Source organism: Paralichthys olivaceus, chromosome 18 (genome assembly GCF_024713975.1).
Source record: "Paralichthys olivaceus isolate ysfri-2021 chromosome 18, ASM2471397v2, whole genome shotgun sequence".
In the NCBI taxonomy this organism is placed as follows: domain Eukaryota; kingdom Metazoa; phylum Chordata; class Actinopteri; order Pleuronectiformes; family Paralichthyidae; genus Paralichthys; species Paralichthys olivaceus.
In genome coordinates, this window is record NC_091110.1 from 5,034,078 (window position 1) to 5,054,809 (window position 20,732).

The 20,732-nt window shown below is 40.8% G+C and overlaps 1 protein-coding gene across 1 annotated transcript in view; it reads right to left on the minus strand.

The window, feature by feature from the left end:
• Positions 1-20,732, minus strand: part of tmem174 (transmembrane protein 174) — a 52,154-nt gene that overhangs the window by 2,754 nt on the left and 28,668 nt on the right. Inside the window, exons 6-7 of the mRNA XM_069514282.1 lie at positions 5,034-5,206; positions 1,703-3,496 (exon numbers count right to left, since the gene is read on the minus strand). The gene's annotated coding sequence lies outside the window, so the exon portion shown is untranslated. The remainder of the gene's footprint in view (positions 1-1,702; positions 3,497-5,033; positions 5,207-20,732) is intronic.

Here is a 20,732-nt window from a genome sequence, read left to right on the forward strand (position 1 = left end):
TTTAGTGTACCCAAAATCCCATTGTTTAATTGTGCGGGTCAAGTCAAAGGTCAACCAAAATATTGATGAACTTTTTTAAGGAAGGAGGGGGGGAGAGGGCGGTGAGGCTTGAAGCGGCGGGGAGGCAGGCGAGGGCAAGGGGTGCAAGGGCCACAAACACAGCTGTACCGAGGCACACACGGAGCCGTGCGCTGGGAAAACACGACGACGTGCGATCCACAGCCACAGTTTTTTCCACCCCGAGGTTCCATTGCAGGTGTATCCCAAGATGCAACACTCTCTTCTCATCCAAACTCTTCCATCTAGACTGGGCGCTGCTGCAGGGAACCACAACACGAAATTACAGCGAGGGCCTGCTCCTGCTGCCAGGGGACAATAAAGTCCGCGAGACAAATCACCCACTCAAAGCAACGCAGCCATAACAGCAGCAGGGCTCATAACCTGAATGAGATGGTGTGCAGCGGCTGAGTGTTATGGATTACACTGTTTGTTTAAATCCATGTTAGGTGGATTATGCTCTTTCACTAAAGAGCGCTGGCTGGGGTCAAAGGCCAGTGAGGCAAAGGCTGCTAAGAAGGTCCTCAAAACACAGCTTTCTCTCTGACCTGAGGGAATTCCTGCAGACATCGCTCTTTGTACTCGTGACTGGGTACAAGGTTAGTGACTGTGGCAAGAAATGCAACAGTGGAAAGAAAAAAAAACAAGCCATCATCGAAATCTGAGAAATTAAAGAATAGCTAGTGAGTGAATCCGAGATCACCAAAAATCTGAATTTGCATGGACTAAAAAAAAAAAAAAAGGAGAGGTCAGGACACCAGATTTTAGAAACACTGTCAATATTTATGCAGGTGATCCTGTCTCATGCAAATCCACCAGAGCATTAATTTAAATATATATTATATTCTTATTTTTATATGTTTATTGTTATATATTGTTTTTACTTTCTTGTGCCACAATTTGCAGCTTTATCTAGGGTCCTGGGTGCTGTCACATTTCTCAACTTTTATTATTATAACAGTATTAATCTGTTACAACCAGATCTTCTCACCACACTGTTCATTTGCTTCGGATCTATTTTATTTTATCTTAGATCATTCTTTGGAAACGAGGAAAAGCAAAGAGAACATTTTGGGTCAAAGTAAAGTACAAACAATTTTGTCTTATTGCCAACCAAAAAACAAAAACACATTTTAAAGTTATAAACTCATATCAGGGGCCGAGATTAATGATCTTTGGTTGAGACTAGAGGATTTGTCTATGTAGTCTAAGCTTTGACCTGCACACTCTTCCATGACAATGGCAATAACAGAGAGGGGTGTAAGCGCTCAAAACAAAAACAAAGTGGTCACTTTATGCCCCAGGCGCGTTTCTGGTGACATTTAACAGCAAGGAAAGCTATTTCCTTTACCATCCAAAGCCAAACGCTCTTAATTGCTCGAGAAGTCTGCTGCAGTTTGGGAAACACTTTGTGATATCCCTCTCTGCTTGATCTCTGCGGTTCACTTGAGTCTGTGTTTATTCCCGTGTGGAGAAAATTGGTTTACTCGAGTTGTAATTTTGATATGACACTAAAATATGCCCTTGAACGCGCACCATTTGGAGAGCTTTGTAGTCCTAATGGCCATTCATTATGGTTTTCAAGATAAGTTTATGTTGCCATTAAATCTGACTAAACACAGAAACAAACATTTCCCAAACGCACCTTATCTCCTCGGTCGGCGACGCAGTTTGGCTGCAGAGACGTATCAGATCGCCCGAGGTTCATCTGTTAACTTGGACTCAATCGTTCCACCGATAAACATCTTGGGAACGTTTCTTCTCGCAAACTGCAGCAGAGCGCATCTGTGCGCGGTGCACTCGTGCGCTCCCACAGGGAACGTGGAATTTCCTTTATGCGTTGTCACCATGCACGTAGCCTACTACAAAACGGGGGTGATAAATAACTGAAATAAAATAGATAAAACAAATAAAAAATCCGCTCAGAGTTTTTGTTAACGTGCGTAAAAACGCTCCAAAACGTTATTTAAGACAAAAGGAAAAACGCACACGCACCAAATGATCGGTCCTGGTGTCATTTTATGTGTTTTCAGAAATTAGAGTCTGACAAATCACTGGAAAACAGACACATCACTGCAAACTGTCAGCTGACACCTGGTGACACAAAGTAGTGCGCTGCGTTTTAACAAATTACTCACAGTGCCACCAAAGTCTTAAGTCTGAATTAATAAATTAAACATTTTAGCGAAACCGCTTAAGTTTTTAATTAAAATGGAAGTGGTTTGGTGCTAAATCTTATTTTTGAACACTGGCATCAGTTTTAAACTTCATGGGTTTGCGGATGGAATGTCAGCCTTTTCAACAGTTCTCCAATGATTTGTGTTTGTCATATTTTTCTGTTTATTAAAAAAAACTTTTACAAGATTGCAAAACTTTTAGTTGTCCTGGGAGCGGATGCGTGTTTCTCCTGCTGTGCACCTGTACTTTTCTATGAAGTTATTTGCTCAACAGTCGCCTGCATGAGGCGGAGCAGCCTCAGCGCTGGACCCAAGCACTTTTAGTTCAACTGAGGTAAACCTGCTGACTGGATCCTTTCCAGTTCAAACTCTGCAAACAGGCCCGATTAGAAGGAGTTTAGCAGCTCTTAAATCGGTGGAGCCAAGCGAGTTGTGATGCCTTTCCCTGGACTCGCTCCTGAACAGAGGATGTTGTAAAAGATGATGAAATGACGTCACTTTATTTCTATAAGGGCCCGTTACAGTAAGTTTCAATTTGACTTTAGCGTCACAAGTGGAGAAAAAAATTAAAGAATTTTTTTTTTTTTTTTTGCTGAAACCCATTAGAGGCCATGACTGTAAACTGAAGTGCTGTTTGTGAAAGTGTGATCAGGTGACCGTCATCCAACTGACGTTTTGTTCCATAACCTCCTAAAACCCTCATAATATTTTCAAAATGAACTCGTTTTCAAAACTTTAATTCGTCCAATTAAACTTTTTTATTTGTTTAAAAATTGGAATCCCTTGTCTTCTTTTTACTGCACTGCATTAACTTGCCAAGTGTTTACATATAGAAGATGAAGCAACAATTCAATACATGCATCAGCAATAATAATTTAATAACAGGTCAACATTGTTTTATTTAGTATTCTTTCATTGTCAAGTGCTTTTACTTTTAATAATTGAAGTGTATTTTGCTAATTGACTTTACTCACATCTTATATGAAAAATTTGGCTTTTTTATTTTTTAACAATGTGGTATTTCTACTTTTACTCGTGCACTGAATCTGACTTCCTCCCTCATCTGCACTTATAATGTGCTCACATAATCTACATGAACCAGCATTACAGTGAGCGTGGCCCCTTCTGCGGCCTGTGCATGAATTATTGATCGCTCCCAGCTGCTTCTGGTTTCTGGTTTGGCATCAGGCGCAGAGCAGGTCTTTTCCTGGTGTCCTCTCTAAGCAGGATTGTGTGTTTGGACTCTAATTATTCATAATGCCCTGTGGATAAAACAGAGAGAGAAACAATGCTTTCCGTGCAAGGGGGATTGGCAAAAACGCTCCAATTTAATAAATTGACGAAACTCGCCACCTAGAGTGACTGAAGAGATTTATTTTCCTTCAGGCTCATGCGCTCAGAGAAGCAAACACATCTGACTCGCTGCTCTGTAAACTGTGTTGCTTGGCTTTACCATCACAAGTGAAATATTAATGCCGAACGGTCGACTTGATGAAAAATCTGTTTAAAAATGGATGTTTTGTTTTCCCATCAACTCAAACTAAATATGTTTCTGGGGGGAAAACTCCATGTGGGACTGAGTCGTGGTGGGAGGTAAAGGCTAATTGATGAAAGAGTGTGTTTGCCCCAAAGCGAAGGAAGCGGTTCCTTTTCCGCAGCCGAACACTGCGCTCCGCACATTTGTGCGTCACATGAAAGCTGCGCAAACAAAGCCTGGAAACATGGCTGCAGGATTTTTATCTCTTTATTTTTACTTTTGTAGCTAAATACTATTATCATCCCATATTCTTGAAATAAGTTTTATATAACTTCTTCAATAAGCCTCGTGGAGCCAATTTCTATTTGTTTTGTGGGGTTTTTAATCTAACGTTTTGGATTTTGGGAAAAATACTGGATAAAATAATTTTGTTTCCAGACAATATTTCCATCTGCACATCAGGCCCGAGCAGCTAAAACCTGCAGCAGTGCAATGACCTCTTATGGATCCGCATCAGGGTTCCATGTGTGAGTGGTGACGACCAAAGTTTACTGATTCCTCATATAACGCAAGTTTACTGTCTTCTTCTTCCTCCTTTACACAAACTTAATCACCGAGAGCAGCTCGATAATAATCCTTCAAATCAAGATAAAGTCCATTAAAACACTCAGAGCCCTAATTAGCACTATTCAAACCATGCAGGGTAAATGAAGGTTATTTATTTGTGTCTTTATTTAGCTCATTTGACACAAGACAATAACAAGCTCGGTCAAATGTGTGCATATTTGTTTTATATCTTATAAATTTAAGAATCAAAACAAAAAGCATGATCATATGTGTGTACACACACACACACACACACACACACACACACACACACACACACACACACACACACACACACACACACACACACACACACACACACACACACACACACACACACACACGTTGTGTGCAGCAATAAAAAGTTTGAATTAAAAAAAATGTATCGACTCTGTATAGTTATTTTCCAACTGGGCACGGATTTAATAAGTTTTACTTGATCATATATGATATAAACTTATTATTTTTGCAAAGCAGAGTATTTTAAATATTGTCAAACATAACAGCAGGGAATCTTAAAGATGTGAGCTCATGGTGAAACGTTGAAATGATTGAGTGTCAGAGCCGTAAACAGTGACTGTGAATGTCAAGACAAACGTAAATCACAGGCTTTAAGTTGCGTGTGTGCGTGTGTGTGTGTGTGTGTGCTCAGAGCTGCAGGCCACCACCGTGTTTGGTTGCAAATTATTTCCTCATTAACTCACAGATCTATTTACCGTTTGTTTTGTTTCCTCACGATTGATTGGTCAGGTTCATGTAAGTGTGCGCGGTGATCGAGGCTCATGAATGTGGGCCACTTCTCCCCCGAGGGCCGCAGAGGAGGAGGAGGAGGAGGAGGAGGAGGAGGAGATCAGAGAAATATCAACTCTCTGCCGGGAAATGTTGGGACCTTGGAGCGTTCAAAAATAACAAAATAAAATGCAGCAACATGTTAAAATGATCCACCTGCAGGATCACACTGGATGTGTGCAAACTGAAATATGACAGGAACATATCAAATGAAGAGGCAGTCTGTGTTACTGTAAGATGAGATCATTAACTTAGCAAAAACATAATTTATATTGTGAAACTATTATATTATACATTGTATAAGTGTAATCTTGGAGTCTTAAGTCTTCTCTTATCTGAAAAACTCTTAAAATTAGATTTAATTGTGTCTTATACATTTTTTCAGTTTATATTTGAGAATTTACAGAATTATACAGTACACATATTGTGTTCTGCTCATTAACTTACACATGGAATATAAAATATGTCACACTACATACATGCATAACACTGGCAGAGTGATATGATGTAAGATGTGATGAACCACATTGGTTGTGAGGAGGTGGACATTAAATGTGTATGGAACTGTCCTAGTGCTTTTTCTTTACCCGCAGCCTTGAAGTAAGTGATAGTTCAGACCAGGAAAACCCTGCCATACATTATAATATATATTTCATATATATTCTCAAACTTCACTTACTTTTAGCACTTTTCATTTCACCTTACAATACAGAGGCTCAGTATGGAAAGCATGTTGATCTATTCATTTTTATGAGTTCAGTAAAACCATGTTGGAAAACATCCTCTTTTGCATCCATTCTTAGCCTTGTACATATTCACGTGATGAGCAGAAAGAGAAAACTATTTATCTCATGAACCTGTGTTTTAAATGGATTTAATAACTGCTGGATGTGCATTACATCTGAAATAAAATCACATGTAGAGTAATCTATAGGAATTTCTTGTTGCTTATAATTGGAAGTCTAGGAATGTCACGGTTTGTACACCATCAATTTAGATGCTTTTACTTTCAAATGTTGGCTGGTGGATTAAATCAATGATGGAAATGAAGTTTGAGAAATATACATCAGAATAACCGGTTTACAATGGAATCACAACTATTCCGCATCAAAAGTTATACTACGCAATGGTTTTCAAAATGAAAGTCAGTCTAATGCCATTACACTGGAGGAACCCTCGCACATCACTGCAGTCAAATGATCAGATTAAGATGTTTTAATCAAAGTCTCTGGGTGCAAATCAAAAGAGAAAGAAGAAGGAGAAGAAGAAGGGAAAATGGTGCTTTAACCTCGTGAATGAGGTTGGAAACATGATGTCAGACTTCTCCACATCCAAATTAACCTCCAGCCGTGGGCATTGATTTGCAAATCGCTGCCGTGTAAACCTCCGGTGACTCCTCGTGCTATTCAGTGCATCTAAGTTCAACAAGCGCTGGTGCTCACCTGCTCCATGCTTTGACTGCTGCCAGCTGCCAATTAACACCTATGGCATGTTAATTAGGCCGCAGAGTCTACCACTTCAGGAGACTTTTCAGACCCTTCACCACAAGTGCCTTTATTTTCACAAGAGCTCATGTGCAATCTGCATATGCATCTTGCATGGGGAATCAGGAGGAAGCCAAAGTGGGACTCAAAGTTTGGATTAAGTCTCGGAGCTGCAACGTGGACTGAAAGTATTTGGGGGATCATGTGTAGTTGGAATAATTTGGACCAATTAGACTGTTTTGGGAAATGTGAGTGGCAGCGGTGGAAGTAGGGTGAGTGAGTTAAGTCTGAAAAGAGAAGCCATTGTGTTAAACTCTTTGATTGATGCCTTGAAATTGTGGGATTACTCATCTTGTCTACATAACACAGAAGGTAGTAATTGAATGTCAGAAATAGCGTATAGGTTTGATGTAAAATTAAAGGGAAAATCAAAGAAATGTGTCCATCCCCTGCTATTAACAAGGGGATTTATACAATATACACACACTGTTTGGATTCAGCTGCAGCCTCGCACACAAGCACACATGGATGAGTAAGACAAACAAACCTTGAAAACAAATTAACAAACGGCTGGCTCTTCTCACGCACAACCTATCGTGATTACGTCTCCAGAAATCTGGATTACAGAACCTTCCCGAGCACCTCCTCGAGTCCGGGGGGGAGGGGGGGGCAGAGGAATCGCTCTGAGAATTGGACAAATGCACAACATGGCATCGTAAGTGCCAAAAGGGATACTGGAGGTGAAGTGTTTGGAGGGGGTAGAGGGGGGGTGTTCATGAAATGTTACTCAGAAAAGAAGAAAACCACCTAAAAGGCTGGAGAAGCACAATGACACATCAAAAGGGAAAAACCTGAAAACCTTGGCATAATAAGACTCATGAATAAGCTCAGATCCCAAAGGAACAATGTGTGTTTAAGTGTGTGAGAGAGCAAGAGACAGAGAGAGAGTGTGTGTGTGTCTGTGCATGTGTGCTTGCACGAGCATGCGGACACAATCTTTGCTCTAAAATCATTGACACGGGGGGGGGGACGTTCGTCCGCCACGTTAATGATTTCATTGCTTCACATAATCATTTCAGCTCTCGTCTCTGGTCGCTATTAAAAGATGAGAATTGTTTCTGTCCTTTAAAGCCCAAAAAAGAGGGAACACAGGGAACTCTGATAAAAACAAAGAGGAAAAAAAGATGTATTGTCTGTAAAGAGGTAATGGGCCTTAAATGTCCGTCTTTGTGAATTTAAGAATTATTCACACTCCTAAAAAACAGCTGATATAGGGATAAAAACACGTTTCACCAATAGACAACCATAAAACTGAAGTATCCACATGTTAACATTGTCATTATGAGCATGTAGCTGAGGCCTATCTACCTCATACAGCTGCTAGAATGACTGTAGACCCTAAGTTCTATTAATTAGCCTTTCTTATGCCAAAAATCGTAGGACGCTGTATACTTGCTGTAAGCTACGTGTAGCCTTACGCAAGATTGCAACTTCACGTACCTTGCGTATAAAGGTTGGGGCAGTTGCGAGTCCTTGACAGGGTCAGTGAGTACGTCATCAGGGGCACGTCATTAGTGACATTTAACGCAGAGCCACATTAGCAGAACGAGAGAAGAGAACTCCCCATTATCGTGAGTTCAATTTGAACAGTGGAAACTTGGAATTTCCAAAATTCCCAGTCAGAAACTTCAACCTGAATGACATTGACTTCAGAAGAATACCTCAGCATAGATACCAGTGAACTAATAGATCTGTACTGTTACTGTGTAATGCTAGTAAACGCAGTACAATCCATCTTCTATCTGTAGACACGTTGCTATGGTGTCACTACAAAATATCCCATAATGTTTTGTTAGCTCTGCCGAGGAGATTATGCTTTCACCCGTCCCCAAAAACTACAAACAACTACTGACTAAAACTACAGATTTTCACAAAACTCGGTGGAAGGATTGGACATGGATACAGAAAGAGCTCTTTAAATTTTGTGGTGGATCCGGAAAAGGGGGCAGATCCAGAAATGTCTTTTTTCTTTAACGATGTGATATAGGACAGTTTGGGTGTATCTTCACTGATTTCAGAATGAGAATAATTGATAGATCTTGATAAAAAATAACTAAGAACATTTAGGGAACTGATACAATGAATGTGTGAAATTTGGTGCGGCCCATTTGGATATAAGGGGACTGATGGGCCTTCGATGGACGTATGTGCTCTACTCAGTGACATTCTTGTTATCATCTGGTATTGCCAGATCATCCATCTTGGTTTTCCAACTTCAAAAACCAAAACGCAGTGAACTTGGCTGTAATGTGAGTTTCAAGCTCTGACTTGTGAAATACACAAGCTGCAGCAAAACTCCCTGGCGGTGTCACACAGAATATCCCTGGATGGTGCACATCTATTTATTTATTATAGTTAAAAAGAGAAAGATCATCTCCACAGGATAATGTTGTTCTCTGTGTCTGTACCTTGAATAAACACTTCTGATTAAACTTTGCTGCAGCAGATGCCATCGAAAAATAAACGCAGAGTGAAAAAGCACAAACATGGAAGAGAAATGGAGTCATCTGGGTTGTGTGTGCTCACGCAGCACTGCGACTCATTAGCTGTGTGCTTCATTGTTTTTGGGGGGGTTACACATTTCCGCCTTTTTTCTGTTTTATGGTTTGTCAACAAATAACTTTTTCAAAGTGGCCCCTGATTTTGAGCTGACCCCCTTCTCTGTGTACTATGACATCATTTCCCTATTGTGTGAGGATTTCTGCTTTGAATCCAGAGTAAAGTGATACTGTGCCAGAAGTTAAGGGATACAACTTTACTCCCTCCTGTAAACAATGAGAGGCCGAGCTGGGACTGTGGGCATGTGAGGTGGGAGAGAGCTCTTTTCACTGTCTGAGCACAGTCAAACAAAATGACAATGAATGAATGTGTTTACTACGAGTGGAGTGGTTTTGTAGAAATTAATTGAGTTATGAAAAATAGCTAAAAACGACAGACAGGATATGATTTATTTGTTTTGACAAAGACGCTTATGTTTGTAATTGTACAAAAAAAAGAACAATGGTCAGGATGATCATGGCTGATGTTCCCATCAATGTTATTGAACGATACGCCAATAAGTGGAGAGGAGACTAGACGCAGTGAAGCCAGCAAGTATTAGATGAAAAAGAACAAACTAAAAACACCAAAGCTTTACCATTGGAGACTCAAAGAACCTCTTTAAATATACTATATACTCAAATATATATATATAGTGGATTAGGGTATGAGTTAACATTACATGGAGGTGAGGAGGAATAAAATCCAAATCTGGTGTCAGTATTTCTATACCTCATCTATTTCCAAATGTGTTTGCAGAGTGGTATAATTCTACCAGCAACAACAACGAAGAGTAAAATAAAGCAGAGCTGGTAAAAATGAGTAGAGTGCAGTAAAGTACAGCAGAGTGTACTAGAGTGCAGTAAAGTGGAGCGGTGCAGACCAGAACAGAGTCGAGCGGAGCGAAGGAAATTGGTGTAAAGTAGAACAGAGGCCCTATAAAGTTAAAAGTGTCACAAAATCAATAAAACACAGCTGTGCTCCGATGGCTGAAGTCTGGGTGGGTGATGCCTCTATGAGCATTTTGACTGATGATACCACCAGTTCAATACAATTTTCTTTGTATTTTTCAAGGCACTTTCTGTAGGAATGTAAAGAGCTAACAATATTATAGAGAAACCCTAGAGATCCCACAAACCCACTCAACCTAGCCTTAACACTTGGTGACAGTGTTGAGAAAAAACTCCCTTTAACAAGAAAAAATCTCTGGAACAAGACTGGACGGAAATTTGCCGAGACCGGTTGGGTTGAAAAAAGTAGCTATGATTCTTGTAATGATCTTATTGATGATAACAGCACTAGTTAGATAACTAGAATGGAATTCAGTCTCCATATGAAGCCATATTTAAATTCATTAGATCTAGATTTTTATTTGGATCTGCAGTAAACTGCACACACTCGTAAATAACAACCATAAATGTGCAACATTTTTTCAAGATCCATGAATTATTCGGAAAATGTAAAAAAAGAAAAACACTCACAATGTTGAAGACAAAGAAAATTGTGGATCTGCACCAAAATTGAATTGCTTCTTTCCTGACTCATTCTACCAAGTTAGTTTCGTAATACGACTATAAATGTCAGTGTAATTAACTAAGAAACAAGCAATCGCAAGGGAAAACATAACCTCCTGCAGCTCTGGAATCAGAGCTATCTGTAGAATGAGAATGGGGGGTCCTGTCTGATTATAGATTGATAATATGATAGTTTTGCTGCCCAAAGCCCACAGGCCCAGACAGTAAAGGTCAAATCACCTCTGAACCTTGTATTTATCTGGACGTCAGGGCAGCCACTGCAGGCTGCGGTGATGTGGTCCAGCTCCTCATGTGTCAAAACATCTGAGCTGGAAACCAGGTCTGACTGCGCTTTAAGTGGCTTCATCTTAAAATCGATCATAAAGTTAGGACCAACAATTTCAGTAATTGCCAGCGCAATAAAACCCACATACGATTTGAGTAATTCTACACCCCATCCACCTCAAAATGCAGTAAAGTGGTATGAAATGAATTTAATAATTTCACCATTAAAGATATATGTTAACCCATTTGGCCCTGAAATGATAAAAAAAATAAAAACAATTTCAAAACTGTTACGTTACTTCACATGATTAAAGGAGAGGTACTGCTGGAAATTGGTTTATGTTACGCGTGAGATCTGACAGCATGCATGGTGTGGGGTTTCCATGTCGACACACACACACACACATACACACATACACATATACACACATACACACACAGGACTGCGGACTTAAGTGGCAAACACTCTGCAGGCCTGTCCAATTTTCAAGGCGATTTCCTAACTTGAGAAAGAGTGGGCTGTGGATAATTGTGGTGCTCTTCATGCTTGTGATAATAATGTTATTCTAAAGGGGTGAGAGTGGTACCAATGGTGGAAAAAACACTTAAGTTGAAAAAAGAGAGAGAGAGAGAGAGACTGAAGGTAGGACATGTGAGAAACCACACATTTGAACTCGCTGCCAAATAACTCATTTATCACCAGGTTTCATTTATTCTGACAATTGAAGCAATGTGAGAGTTCTGCTAACACCAGTTCTCCTTCTCCAACACATCGGTTCAATAATCACTGTCAGTGAGTTTATAAAATAAATCAGTTGAGATAATTTGAGTGAAAATTATTTCCTAAATACTTATTTCTAGATCACTGTAAAAAATATTTGTTCAACTTCCGTTTAAATCGGACACACATTAATTCTAATATGTGATGAGCAGTGATTATCCAATGACCAAGATCTGTCTATCCATCCATCTGGGGTATTGTTTTCAGCCCTGTCTGTGTTTATGCATTTTAACAAATTGTTTTCACATTCCTCATGAACTGCCTATACTATGTCACTACACTTCCTGTACACTGCATGTATTTCCCATGTTCTACACGGATCAAGATGTATGAAGCAGTGATGTTATCGACGCAGTCAAAAAGAACGGGGTTCACTTCTTTGAGGAATTCCAGAACCACTGGACAGGGACTGTAAATATGTGACTTTTTCATTTATCCATCAACAAGTGGTAAAATACTCAGCAGGAGAAAACAGTGAGAAAAGAGGTACATGCTGAAGTAACATAATATTCTTCTCGATCTGATAGGTCTGTATTCTGCTCTGTGGGATCTGAACACACAGCTTTTGATACCCTGAAGGGCATCGAACCACCTGCGTGAGCCCCTCAGGCTCAAAATGATTGATTTCAGTGTGTCCTTCACAACCTCAGGACTCACATGGGAAGAGAACTCTAGTACAAACACAGTGAAAGCAGTAGTACCTGAGTTTAGTATTATAACAATAAAATTATATTATGGATTTCTCTTATATTTTAACATGAATTCAGTATTTTCTATTTTAATAATTTTTTATCATTGTCAACTGCACATGTGCTGAGAACTGAGGGAGGGAGGAAGGAGAACTCGGAGAACAGAAACATTCAAGCAGTGCCCAGATGCACATGTGTGTGTTGTTAGAAATGTTCTTTATTGGGAAACTTAACACACTATGTGGAGAAATGTTCTCAGAAATATTGAAATTCATTGTTGGTGCACGTCACCTGCTGCCCTGGCTCAACAAACAATTTAAACTGAAGATACAGTCTATAAATGTTTCATGTTGAATTTATCAAATCTCCCATGATGTTGGCATGTGACGCACTGTAGTGCTGCTCACCCATAAAAGGCTGGTCAATGGTATTTGGGCACTGAAAACTAAAAATGGAATGTGGCAAAAAGCAGGTCAACAGGACCTGAGAGAGGCTGTGATCCCAAAACAAAATTATATTTATTAACAAAAATCTCACCAAACAGGAAAAAAAATAAACCATGAGAAATTTAACAAAAATTAACTAAACCACAGGAAACAAAAGAATTAAAAGCACAGCCACTCTCTCCTCCTTATTGAACACTGACCTTCTCACCTCACTGGCTCAGACCACCTGCTCAGGCAAGTATGGGTGTAATCCTTTAATATACAGTCTATGATGTGACCTACACGTATACAAAGCATACACAAGTCAATCATAACCATTGTGTTACTGTCTACAACACACACTCCATAGAGATGCACGAGGTTAAACCAAAATCTAATTTACAACTTCCACCTACCTCACTTGATCCAGATTCTACCCTGTCCCTGTCCTCACTCTCACTGGGTGAGCAGCTTATGATGAATCAACAGAAATATTAAGATTAAATACCAATGATGCATTGTCTATTAGTTTGAGTTCTAATCGTAAAAAGTATGTTCATATGTCCATATCTGACACTATTGCAATATGTTTTACACATGCTTCCAAACAAGATGAGCTATTGTGTGTCTACTTTAGTGATTTATGGATTTTCCCCATTGAGTCGAATGAGCTACTGAGAGGATCAGTTAGTTTTGGTTGGTGACTGTACCTTTGTGTATAGGAAGCAGAGAGGAAGCAATTTTACACGTTCAATGTTTTGTCTGTGGCTTGAGTACCCAGGCTATTCTGTGTGTGTGTGTGTGTGTGTGTGTGTGTGTGTGTGTGTGTGTGTGTGTGTGTGTGTGTGTGTGTGTGTTACCTCAGAGAGTGCTCAACCGACTGTCTGTGAATAAACTGAATAATGCATCAGGAGTTTCCCTTCCTCTCTTCTTATCTCACTCCCTGTCTCCTACACTCATCTTAACCCCCACTCTCTCAATCATTTGGTTGTTTATCTAATATTCTCTTAGTTACATGACCTTTGTTCTGCGCATCATCCTCCACCATCAGTGTACAGCATCAACCCCCCCCCCTCCCCCATCCACTCGCCTCCCCTCCCTCCATCACTCAGCCCCTCCCAAGCCTACTCATGCGTAAGGTAGTGGGGTGAAAATGCTATGCTCTCAGTGCAGCCTCTGCACGCAATAGTGCTGGGATCGTGTGAGAAGGCCGGCAGACATGATGCAGCCCCACATGGCTGTGGCATGGAGCCACGGAAGAGAGGACCGGCGCAGAGGGGAGGGGTGTAAAAACAATCCCCACAGTCCCTGTTACCCGCAACCAGGGGTCTCAGCTCAGCCGAAACCATGGCAACGTTTCACACTGATGAGGGATTTTTTTTCTCTGCCATTGCCAGGGTCAATCAGACAGGTCTCACGCAATGCCACTCTTAAAGGGGGGAGGAGGGGAAGCAAAGTGGAGTGACAGGACGCACCGGGAAAAACAAACAATGCTGAGCGACTTTCCATTCATTTAGGAAGGCTCTTGATGAAATCTGTAGCCCAGTATTCCCCGGGCATATTTCTCTTAAACACATTGATTTAAAGTGGTGATTACCGCGGCAGGCTGAGGGAGGAGGAGTGGGTTCAAATCACACCCATCACTCATCCTCTCTTGCTTTTCAGGGCTCAATCCTCAAAGGCCGGCCAGCGTGCCCCTGTGACTCCCCCTTTTCCTCTCGGGTCCCTCGCAGCCGCTCTGCACACCTCTGCTGGTGCTGGTCTCATTTCAGAGGCGGGCTGTAATGAAATCCTCGCCCTCTGATGTATGTTCCTCCGAGGCAGCGGGCCGTGTGGGCCAGGCCGCTGAGCAAGCGAAGGCCTCTCCATTACAGACGGGTTAACGTCTTGTGTCAAGCTTTGGCCAGCGTGGCTGCAGTTGTGATAACAACATAATGACTTTCTACCTCTGATTACCAAAGAGTCAGAAACATACAGGATCAAAGTAAATAAAACAGAGTAGCACCTTCGGCTAGAATAATAAACCCCCTCAGAAGTGGTGCATGCTGGGAGGATTACTCATATTTTTTCATCTAATTAGGACAATACATCATTTACTTTTCAAATGGTGGAACGGGGCCAAATGGAGAGGCCCAGGTTGCTCCACATGAGGTAAGTTAAAGCTCACGGGGAACTGAGGAAAATGAATCAAATCATGAAATACACAGAGTATGTTCAATTATTTGAACAATAACATGACCATTTTGTTAATGGGACTAATTGTTGCTTATATCTTGAGTAACATGAGACAGGAAATCAGTCAAGATCTTTTGAATTTCCTTCTTTAAATAGACACCACAATAGGGAGTGTGTCGTTCTCTTTGAATGTAGGTTTCCTATAGATTTGAGTGAGTGTGTGTGTGTGTGTGTCTCAGATGGCGCAGGTGTCTGTGTGTGTGTGGTCCTGCACAGTGGAGGTGCTGGCGGTATGTGGGGGGCTTTGAGTGAGGAGGCCTCTTGGAGAACCATCACTTGCAGGGTTAATATCTGTTTCCCATCTTTTCCAAGTGGCTCTTGAGGAACTGTGGGTTTCCCCATTTCATTTTCAAAAAGGGGGTAAAAGAGGGGGAAAAAGGCCTCTCTTATAAAATTACAAGTACTTGAAAAGATCTAATGTGGTCTTAATTGTCACGTTGCATTTGACAATGGGTGTGGAGGGAAACCATGGGGTTGGAGAGGGGTTACTCAAGTGTGTTTCAAATTACAATACAGGGTTCTACAGAAAACGTGCTTGTCTCTGTTGTGCGGCTTTGTTGTCTTGAACAGAATACGGAGGTGCAAGGCTTTGTGTGAAGCACTTCTCAAGAAATAAAGCAAAGAGTAATGACGAGCTTGAATCCCGAGTTTGATTTGTGCCGCCCTCCATCACATTTACCACACAGTGTGACGAGCATATGAATATTTTCCTCCCTTAGAAATATTGGAAAGAATATTTAAACACTTTTAATGGACAAGGAGCTGTATTGGCTGTATGAACGGTGACTGCTGTCTGCCAGAAACAAAGAGCGTGACTTAACAAAAAATCCTTTTGTACAGAAGGTCAGGGTGGAGGGATCTTGCCTTAATCTTGATCTTTGTGTCAAAATGTTGTGTGACCATAGTGGATGCAGATCAGAAAAGGTCATATGAATAATATCGAGGCAGGAAACATTTTTTGTCAATGTGAAAATATAATGATAAACTAGAATAGATCAGTAAGATCAGTGTACGTATTTTGAGGAGTGGTAGCAAACTTAATGTTTAGTGGTTTACAATCATTTTGGTTGGTGAAAAAAAATGCTTTGTCCACATACATTAAATACAGACGCCAACACTATCCTGAGGTACATTTAAAAAAGGACAGGAATTTGAGAATTTCTTTTTATTTTGTATTATTTTCTTCTCCTTGTTTCCTCTTTTCTGTTCAGACCTCCCTGAGGTTAGGAACCATTATGTTTTATCAACATTTAAAAGACCCCCAATCTTCTCAGACCATTTCAATCAAGAGACTCTTACAGACACACAAAGGACAAAATATTGGAATGGCACTCTGAGCACATAACTCAACCGAGGACCAACCTTAAATTCAAACAAGCCCAGTAGCTAAACAAAACAGGTCATGAAATCATAATCTCCATTGAGGAAAGATGATAGGCAGAAAAACAGACAAACCAAATTAAAGCTAACCCACCTGTGAAACTATACATTTACATCTGCTAGATCCGCTCCTTTAAAAATGCCTTTCAACCATATCCATACATCACACGAGGGGACATTTTTTCAAAATGTGTGAAAATTAAAAAAATCCTGGATTAGCAACTTTGCCCCAAACTTTAATAGGCGCTGTCCCATCCTTCCACCAAGTTTTGTACAAATCCGTTCAGTTTTGCTTTCTCCTGCCAACTAACAAACAAACCAACAAAAGCAACAGTCAGGAGTGAAACCATAACCTCCCTGCATGGCAGAGGTTAAAAATCTTGGTTTAGCTCTATGAAATTCCCCCGGGAGCCTCAACACTGGTGGTGGTGATGAGGAACGGAGCCCGAGGGTTGGACGTCACATGAGAGGCGTCCGATCGGAGGGTTTGACAGCAGACGAGCAGGCATCCAGAGTTGAGGTGATGCAGTGGGTGGAGGTGGGTCGCGCACAATATTCACAGGGCTGAAATAACAACTAAATCACAGAAGAAGTTTGACAGCTTACAAGCGATTAGCTAAAGGCGAGCGTGTCAGGTTGAGATTGGATGAACAGCTCGTTCATCGTGGAGCTTAGAGTTAGAGGGACACTGTGACTTAGGAGACATGCACAAGACGACATCTCCCTGACTGAACTACTGCTGTGGAAAGTGATTGATTTAAATTTAAAATGTAAAAATGACCCATTCGATTAGAAATTGTTTCAAAGAACGAACTCTTCTTTTACCATCCTCGTGTTTCAATGCTGATTCCCTGCACCTCAAACACCAGCAAGTGATTTTATTCTACGCTACGCTGTGGTACCCACAGAAACCAAAACGATCCCTGGAAGTGCATGCTCGACTATGTATGGCCACCCCTGCTGCCAGGTTTCTCCTTTGCCAGCTGCTGTAGCCTAATTAGCCATTTCAAGAAACACCCTACCAGCGGAGATGTGTTTCCATGTATGTGAATTTCCCTCACCAGTCATTCACTTCGACATGTTTCCCACCCTCCGCGACTACAAATCTGCATGTGGCGCACATCTGGGCCTTCATTCATGAACTGGGGCGGTTATCTGATGAGAGAAGGAAATCTGGCAGGCCTTTTTCGCTCACTGTGTGACAGACTCGGAGGTTTGAGAAATAAATGTGTCTCGGATTCCACGGAGCTCAATCGTGCAAACAAAAGTGCTTTCGTTATTTTCCTGTTTAACCGTGAAAACTCTGTTGTATCTTGTAGCACAAGCTGAAACAATGGGAACAGTTTATTGCCTTTGATAATATTGAACTGGAATCAAAGTACAGCCCGGGGTCTACAGGGATTTACAGCTTACAAAAATAAAGAGACAGATGCACACACACACACACAAATGCAAACAAAATCATCTCTAATTGGATCAGAGCAGCTCTTTGGGCTGATTCACTGACCACAGAGGCCTTGTCCTCTGATAAGTAGGGATCTAACCAGCGCTGGTTGTCTGTGTACTGACCTCCACAGTCGATGAGTGTCCACTGACACCTGACACAGCCAGCTTATTCTCCCCACTGGAGCCTAATGTCTGGTGATGGCGGAGACCACCATCCCCTCTTTAGTTTAGGTGCAGTGGGCCGCGTACACATAGGCCAAGCAAGTCTGTCACCCTCCACCCACCTCTCATTAGGACGAGACAACCTGTTTCTGTACAAACGACTCTTGCAGTATTCAATGCGGGTGGTGGCTCAGGGGTTTCTAACTCACTGTGTCTCCCAGGCCAAAAGATCATAACCAGGCCCAGGGCTGCATTAAAATACCCTCAGAGTCTGGTTCTGGTTGGATTTATACAAGCATTTAACATTATGTGGCTTTGAGAACAATTTAGAAAAATTATACCCCACTGATAGCGGTCTTAAGTTGTGGTTTTCCCCATTACATAGAGCACATGCATGGCAAGAGCATGTAGCAGCAGGAAACCTGCATGATATTAATGGTATGCACGGCAGCAAATTTGGCAGGGAGGTGGCTGTACCTCAGAGACCCCACCAACAGTGCTGCAGTTTTACTGTGCTTTATATATGACCTGATCTGTTTTCAATAGGTTTTATATCTGGATTAGCCACGGGATGCAAGATGAATTTAAAACAGTGGTGTTACTCAAAAGCTCAGAAAGAAGGGTGCTGCATTATGAGTGAAAGAGACGATTGAAGCAATAAGAGAATGACGAAATAACATCTTTCATGTACCTATGATCTGTGAGGTGTGTGATACAACAGTTCAATCGACAGTCTGTGGAAATCTTAATGATTCCCTGCATTGTCAGTAAAAATCTAAATTACTATGACTTTTTCAGCTTTGTGGCAAGCAATGCAAATCATGAGGTTCATATATTTACCACACGAGTTATTTTAAAATGTGATTTTGCCAGCCTGTGATATAAACTGTAGATAGGAGACAAAGTAAAAACAGCTGCCATGAGTCACCAGCACAGCTTTAATAAAAGCATAAAAAATATTGGAAACATATCTATCATACCTGTCACTCTAAAATATTGTTTTATTGATAAAGTCATGCTGGTCCTAACATATGATTCACATCATTTTCATACTCTTCAAACCATTCAGTGACCCCCTTGTAGCCTATAATAGATGGAGAATTCTGAATCTTTTGTTTCAACTCATTTCCTCTCGATTTCATAAATTCCAGTTGCATTGCTGCAGGGATAACTGGTATAACTTCAGTGTTTAATCCGGTGTGCATCATATGGTGCAATGTCCATTTTACTGTACATATGACAATAATGAGCTAAATCTGGAATCTGTCGATTATTTCAGTCCTGATCTAAATATAAATATTTGCTGTGAGGACCTTCCCAATGACTGGTCACCCACTCTGAGTTTTGACATTTTTATTAAAATATCTGAGAAATAATTGAACAGATTGCTGTAAAAGTTTGCCAGGACATTTATTTTCCCCTCAGGATGAATTGTGATAAGATCCCCTGACTTTGAGACTGTTGTTAGATTTGTGTAATATTGGGCGTTATGACCAAATACTTGTGAAACTGCTGACACTCATCAATATCTGCTGTACTTTATGTTTAGTCCCTATGAGAAAATGTGTTTGTGTTAGCGCACTTTAATAGACTGGTCCACATGTTACATTCTACCTTGTTAAAATCAATATATTGTCATTGTGGCCATCTTTGCATGCTGACATTAGCATTTTAACAAGTCTGAACTTTATATGAAAGTAGATGAGATGACTTCTAACCCAAAAGTGAAGCCAAAATGGCTCGATCACCTCCCAGTGGCTGCTGCTGTATTAGTCATAAACCCCACCTCCTCCATGTTAGCAGATGGGACATGGACTAAACTAAAAAGTCAAAGTACACAGCAAATGCATTTAGATGGCTTCTGTAATTTATGGCAGTTATCACACTGATGTTTGTCCAAGTGTGAATGTTTCCTGTAAGTTAGGTTTTAAATATGTTATTTGATGCTATTAAAAACAAGGTGAAACATCATGACTGACAGCTGACAGACTCGCAAATTGTCAAGCACTTGCATCAGTGAGACATCGATACCGCAGCTTCATCAACTGATGGGTACTGCACAGACTCTGGCTCCAAAGGCACAAAATGGCAGCTTACTTATCAAGAATATGTTGGCTTCGTTTCTAGATAGTAGGAGGAAGTGGAGAGGCATCGTCCATCTTTATAGACACACACATACAGGCCTGTTTGTATCTCCTACATGGATAACGAGCATGTATATGCATCAGTGAAAATATAACAAAACAAATAGGCAATAAATGTTGTGAAATACAAAGTTAACCAGCAGTAATGTTTATCAGCTGCCTCGTGTTTGCCTCATAAGTCACTACAAAGTAAAAATGCAAGTGTAATCAAGTGCAACAGTATGATTGTACCAAACACTTTGTAGCAGTGTATGGAGGCACAGAACACCACGTTCACAGCCGGGAACTAACAGCAGATGTATCAGAACTTCACAGAGTGGTTGCACAGTACGACAACATGGACACAAACTAGCAACAAATGTTAAGAGTACGTGTTGTTGGAGGAGGAAATTAATCATTTTTGCCTTTTCTGCCTTACACATCCTCCAGTGAGATGTTGAATATGATCAAGCTCTTCTCTGCACATGCATCTGATATTATAGT